At 35.0% G+C, this 7056-nt stretch overlaps 1 pseudogene; it reads left to right on the top strand.

The window, feature by feature from the left end:
• The first annotated feature begins 2108 nt into the window (after nt 1-2108).
• On the top strand, nt 2109-5385 carry LOC129881395 (uncharacterized; annotated as a pseudogene).
• Nucleotides 5386-7056: the final 1671 nt, after the last annotated feature.

Genomic DNA, 7056 nt, shown 5'->3' with positions numbered 1-7056 from the left:
CGTTTGGAAACTCCTCTATATGATAAAAGGGTTAGGCCTTGATTTGTATTAGAGTTTGGCAGCGGACTAACTATAAGGGATGAGAGTTAGTCTTGAACGAATTTAATAAGGTTATTGAGAATAGTAAGAGTTGCGCATAAAGGTTTGGCGGTGTATTTATTAAGAGCATATTTTCTTCTCTTTGATTTCCTTATATTATGCGGTGGGTATCGGGTTGACCGATGATGCCTATCAATACTTGTTGTTTATACTGATACTACTCTTTCTATGTCATTTAGCATAGTCTGGTTGCAGGGTCGGTGATGTTTCTTAGTTGAAGACGAACATGATTCTCCAACAACTTCTACTCTTCCTTCCTTATGGTAGGATCTATGTCATTACTTTATTTATATTTTGTATCTTTAGAAGCTCTTGTACATGTTTACACTAGTATCTTTGGGGGTGTTAGATTGTTCCTTGTAATAAACCATTAGAGTTTTTTTAAGTTGATATAAAGTGATTTCATAACTCTTTTGGCCTACTATCAGTAATTGTTAAACTTTCGCATGATATTTCTTTTAAGGTTCTCTTATCTAGGTGTTAGGGTAGGTGCCCGCATGGCCAGTTTGGTTGGGTCATGACATCGGTGGCTAGATATAGGAGCGGCTTCACCGATTTGGATTGGAGGGAAAGGCTTCATTGCCAATCGCTTTTTGAGGTCGGTTTGGATGTGCGCGGACAAGTTTAGGATTCACTATTGCTTTTCATTTGGAAGGAACGATGGGCAAGTTATGATTCTTTTGATTGGCAAGAGCGGTGATTAGATATATGAATGGCTTCGCCGACTTGGATTGGAAGGAAGGGCTTCGCTTTCCAATATCCTTTTAAGGCCGGTTTGGATGAGCATGGGCAAGTTTGGAATTCACTATCGCCTTCCTCTTAGTAGGAGCGGTGGGCAAGTTACGATTCATTTAATTGGCAGGAATGGTGGTTAGATATAGAAGCGGCTTCACCAATTTGAATTGGAAGAAAGGGCTTCGCTTTGCAATTGCCTTTTGAGGTTGGTTTGGAGGAACGTGGGCAAGTTTGGGATTAACTATCGCTTTCCACTTGAAGCAGCTAGCCCCCCTTTTTATTCAAAGGGTGAAATCGCCGAAGCGTCGAAAGGCCAAAGAGTTATCTTTGAAGATTACTACTGTTATTGTTAATACAATATTACAACTTTTTATGTGATAGTATCTGACACGCACAAAGCTTTAAGAATGAAACAAAAAAAATTAAAATTTATAATCTAAAACAAAGTATAGATATCTATACAATTATAAAATCATATACAACAACAACAATAACAACCCAGTGAAATCCCACAACGTGGGTCTAGGGAGGGTAGAGTGTACGCAGACCTTATTCCTATCAAGGTAGGACGACTGTTTCCTGGAGACCCTCGACTCAATAAAAGCAAATTATAAAATCATATAAAAATTTTAAAAGTAAATTATCAAACTCAATACGAATAATTGTCAAAGAGTATTAAAAATACTAATTTAGTTAAATTAAACTTTTTCGCAAGTTATAATATACTAAATTAAGATATATATATATATATATATATATATATATATTTAAAAGAGATAATATTGTTATACCCCAAAAAGGAAACTATTTACTATTGGATACCCCATTACATTTATACCTCTTATTTTTAACTATCTCGCGCATTTGATATCATATACTCTGATGGTACCAAAGAGGAGCAGGATGCTGACGTCAGCATGACGTCATGCACGAAATTAAAAGGGAAAAAGTGGGTAAGAGGGTAAATAGTTTGGGTCATTAGTCTATTAAGGATAAATAGTTTGGGTTAGGTCCAATTTGAGTGAAATAATTTCATAATTGGTCTATGTGTAGTTTTTCCTTTTTAAAACTATAGGTTATTTTTAGTTTGTTCTGTTTCTCTCTTCATTAGTCCTCTCTTAAATTTTTGATTTCCAGTTTTAGATATGAAAAAATAAATTTTGATTTTGAGGCACTACTCTAATTGGATCCAAGTTAACTCAGATTAGTCGGGCTCTAATATAACTATTAGTCATAACCTGGGAAAAAGGAGAAAGAGCTTAAACCCTGTAACAATGGTGAAGGCCTATCTCCGGTATGAACCGGCGGCCTCTTTTGGTGTTATAGTTTTCGGTGAATCGAACATTGTCTATGACAATTCCGGTAAACACTTGTTGGCGCCGGCATTAGAGAAAATTAGTTTATGGCATGTGAGGCAGTGTGTTTGTATTAAAGCACTAACGCTTACACCTTCGTCGAACTCGAAAGGCCCTTCTCTTGCCGTTACATCAATTGCTTCCTCATCTTCTTCATTCCACGTAAATCTTCTTGTCCTTTTTTGTTTCATAATGTATGTATTGTATTGTATTATATTGTACAGTTTACCAGAGAGCATAGGAAAAGATTGTGAAACTTATGATATGTTTTCATGGTTTTATTAGTAGTGATAAATTTGGTGAACATAATTGCAGATAGCAAGTGGTTATGCTGAAGGGACCATTAGAATCTGGGATTCCGAGAAAGGAATATGTGAAACGACACTGAATGGACATAAAGAGGCTGTAACGGCCTTTCGATACAATAACCTTGGATCATTACTAGCATCAAGAAGTGTTAGTGTGAGCATTTTAACATTTTATTAAATTGCAATTTTAGCAATTGTCCATTGATGACATTTAATGTCATCTTTATTATTCTTTCTTTAGTGCATAAAAATGTCTTTCATTATCATCTTTATTTAGTGCAAGACTAAATCATTCCATTATGTATTTTTAATCTAATTATCACTAATACGTGGTACACTAAATCATATTATTATGTATTTTTAATCTAATTATCACTAATAAGTGGTGCACTAAATCATAATGGTACACTAAATGATGATAATGATGACATTTTATTATTTTTTCGTCTTTGTATGATTTTCTCTCCTATAAATAGAGAGGTCTTCTTTGTTTTGAAAGGTAAGATAAGAGAAGAAAAAATTGAGAGAGTTAAGTATATATAAAAAAGAGAGTTCTTATTAGTTGAAGGGAGGTATTCTTTGTGAAGAGCTTTAAACTCAACTCTTGTCCAGAGTTTGTTGAGTTACATTTTTGTGATAAGGCTGTTGTATCCTGGAGGGGACAAGTCAAGAGGACTACTGCTGGACCAGTGAAATGATTTACTGCAGTGGGCTTGAATCTCTTTAAAGAAAGCGAGATATCCGCGCCTCAGCCAAGAAGTGAAGTTAATTTCTTCATTTTATTTTTCAATTGTAATTTGTAATCTTGTAATTTCACCAACAGTAAGCAAAGATGGTGATGTTATGGTGAGACTGGCCTGTTTCGCCTTCATGGACACCGTGATCAGGTTCATACTTACTATCTTCAAACTAGGCATAACGTGTTAGTTGTGTCTTCTTAATTTTGTTCCATTAACATCTATTCTATGTCGCAGGTTACTGATCTTGTTTTCTTAGATTCCGGTGAAAAATTGGTAACAGCGTCTAAGGACAAGTTTTTGAGAGTATGGGATCTTGATACTCAACATTGTATGCAGACTATTAGTGGTCACCATACTGAAATATGGTCTATAGATATCGATCCTGAGGAAAGGTATCTGGTCACCGGTTCTACTGATCCTCAACTTCGTTTTTACACTATAAAGCATGACTTGCCTAATGAAAACAAATGGCAGGTATTGAATTCATTTGGTGAAATTAACGCCAAAGCAAGGCTAGAGTTGCAACAGTGAGGTTTAACAAGTCGGGAAACCTACTGGCTTGTCAAGTTGCAGGGAAGTCTGTAGAAATATTCCGTGTGCTGGATGAATCTGAATCTAAAAGCAAAGAGAAAAGAAGAATCAATATAAAGAATGAGAAGAAAGCTGCTAAAGAAGGCCTTGAGGCAACGGAAAAAGGAGAGATAAGTATTGTTGCTACAGTCCCGAATATCTTCAAGCTTCATCAGACCCTACGGGCTGGAAAGAAGATCTCCTCAATTTCTTTCTCTCCAGTTACTTCAAAGAATTCATTGGCTACCTTAGCTTTGTCTTTGAACAATAATTTATTGGAATTTCATGCTATAGAAAGCAGTTCAACTACTAAATTGAGTGTTATTGAGCTTCAAGGACATCGTGCTGATATCACAAGTGTTACTCTCAGATCAGATAGCACTCTTTTGATGTCGACTAGTCATAATGCAATTAAAATATGGAATCCTACTACTGGTTCTTGCCTCCGCACAATTGATTCAGGATATGGTTGAGGACTGTTTGTTCCAGGTAACAAGTATGCGGTCGTTTTGTTCAAAGGGCGGGACTCTGGAATTTATTGATGTTAGAAGTGGTTCTTGTGTGGAAGTAGTGGAAGCACATGGTGGTTCTGTTCAGTCAATTGCTTTATGGGACAGTTTTTCTCACTGGCAGTGTTGATCACGACGTTAAATTCTGGGAATTTCAAATGCTGCAAAAGGCTGGCGAAGTACGTAAACTTACTTTCTTAATTGGAATTCTTACAACTATGCCTCTTGTGTTTTGACTTGAAAAAGAACACCTATTCCTATTCCTGCTAGTATTTAGTGATGTGTTATATTTATCGATATACAGGTGTATAAGCATTTAACTGCATCTCTTCTGTCTTCAAAAGGGACGTTTTTTTTGATGAATAAATGGAAATTCCCCCACCAGGTTTTTATCAATTTGCAAATTCTTCCTCGATTAGTTAAAAGAAAGAAATTGACTGATATCTGGGAGGAGCTTAAAAATGAATGATGATGTTATAGTCGTTGCTGCGAGCCCTGATGGTAAATTAGTTGTTGTTGCTTTGTCGGATAGCACAGTAAAGGTAACAGTCTAACAAATACTGCTTGTCGTATCAGTTTTTTAAGGCTTTACAAATGTGTTGTTCACCATATCTTTATGTTCAATTCTGAGTTTGATTTTACTCGTTGCTTCTTATTTACCATATGTTTTTTTTGATGCTTTACTAGCTACCTCTAAGCTTATGTAACAGAAGAAAGCATTTTTCATTGTTACACTTGATAATTTCCCAGTGTTTTATGTTACTGTCCCCCAACATGGATCTATTTATGAGACGTTGCAAGATAAATCAGTTGTTTTCTTCCTATGATCTACTGGTTCATTAGGAGAGACATGCAATCTCTTGAGTTGAACTACTCAAAAAACAGGAATAATTTGTGTCTTAGTTCATGTCAAGGCTCTTATTTCTGTCTGATCTGTATTAGACCTAATATGTATCGTTTTCAGGTCTTCTATATGGATTCACTCAAGTTCTATCTTCTGTTGTTTACAAGCTATGTCCAATCTTGAATTTTTCACAGTAGTTATCACCTGCTCATTTCAACAGTCTCTGCCAAACCCCTAGTCATCCGTCTAGAAGGCATTGTTCCTCCAAAAGTTAAGGTAAGTTTGATTAGTACACATTTGATACGACTTTTTTGAGAGATTTTAGCAAAGTTGAAACGGTTTTGATTAGTACCTGTACAACCTCACGCCATTCCTCGATAGGGAGGTTCTATTTTTGACATGTCTGATTACCACAGGAATACAAAGATCTCATGGGTAGCAACCTTGCTGTAATGGATCATCTCGAGGTAGTTTTTTTTGTGATTTTGATTTTGTAAGAAGAAACAAAAGAAGTTGGATGGAGGACATGTTTGGTCATGACCTCAACTACTTATATTTCTAGTTTTTATAGTCATTTGAAAAAGTCAGTTAGGAATAAAGAAAAAGAATAGCTATTGTTTATAATTAAGGGGGATGTGAAATATGTACTAACCTTTCCTCCTCCTTCACCCCCCCCCCCCCCCTTTCCCTTAACCACCCAAAAAAATAAATAAATAAATTATAAATGACAGTTTCCATAGCCATTAGAATTTGATTGTTTAATTTAATTCTTAAAATTACTAACAATCATTTTAGGGTAGAAGCGGATGATTTGTCAGATTGTCTGTATTTTGTCGTGATGTCTTTATTTACGTTGTTTTTCCTTATATTATTGTGAATTATTTTTTCTTGAGCCGAGGTGTATGGTGAGGCTGCCTATATTCTATCCTCCCAAATCCTATTTTGTGGATTTGTGATGGGTGTGTTGTTATTGTGATATACTTACAAAAATGAGATGATAATATTTTACACAATATTGAAAAAGAAATCATTAAATAAAAAGAAATTAATATGCTTGCTGGGAAATTTCTAATATTGAGCAAGATTATTTTATGAAATGAAAAATATTCTAAAAGAAGATAAAAGAAAGAAGGAAAGAGTGGGGGAGAAATAATGGGCGTTGGATGAGCTAGCTTGGAAAGGAAAGTCTAGATTTACCCATTTATCAATCAATAAAATGTCGAACATAATGTATGACTTGGCATGCCTCACACATAGACATATACATGTTGTTGGTTAGAGTTATATAGGTATTATCTTTTAACCGACTATCAAACGTTTAGTAATTGAATTGTATTTAAGTAAACTCTGGACAATTTGCAATGTCTTTAATTCAACGCATGAGGCATTGAATAAATTGAGTAGTTCTTTGGTTACATACATAATTGTGTAGTGAGTAAACTTTAATTTAATTATATGTCTAATTAAAAATTATCTGACATTATTTAATCCAATTAAGACAATTCATGTCTAGATTGAATTAAATAAAGTAATTATCATTTAACTAGACGTATGTGCATAATAAAATGATTAATAAACGTGAAAATTTGAGTTTACTTGTATATAGCTAATTAAAAATTTCACTCACCACACAATCACGTACGTGTCCAAAAACTCCTCAATTCATTCAAAGTCTCTCTCGTGCATTGAAATAAAAACATCGACATAATGCTCAACAACATTACTAGATGGTATGACTGCACCTGATGGTGCGGGCTTCTCGCCCTATGGAGACGATACAGATACTTCTAATGAGGATGCAAATGTTGGCGACGCATATGATGATGCATATAAAATGGCAAAGACGATTATGCATTCTAATTCTGAAGATGAATGAGGACTAGTGATACTATTAAG

This window comes from Solanum dulcamara, chromosome 3, assembly GCF_947179165.1.
Source record: "Solanum dulcamara chromosome 3, daSolDulc1.2, whole genome shotgun sequence".
Lineage (NCBI taxonomy): Eukaryota > Viridiplantae > Streptophyta > Magnoliopsida > Solanales > Solanaceae > Solanum > Solanum dulcamara.
This window is presented reverse-complemented; position numbering and strand designations above follow the sequence as displayed.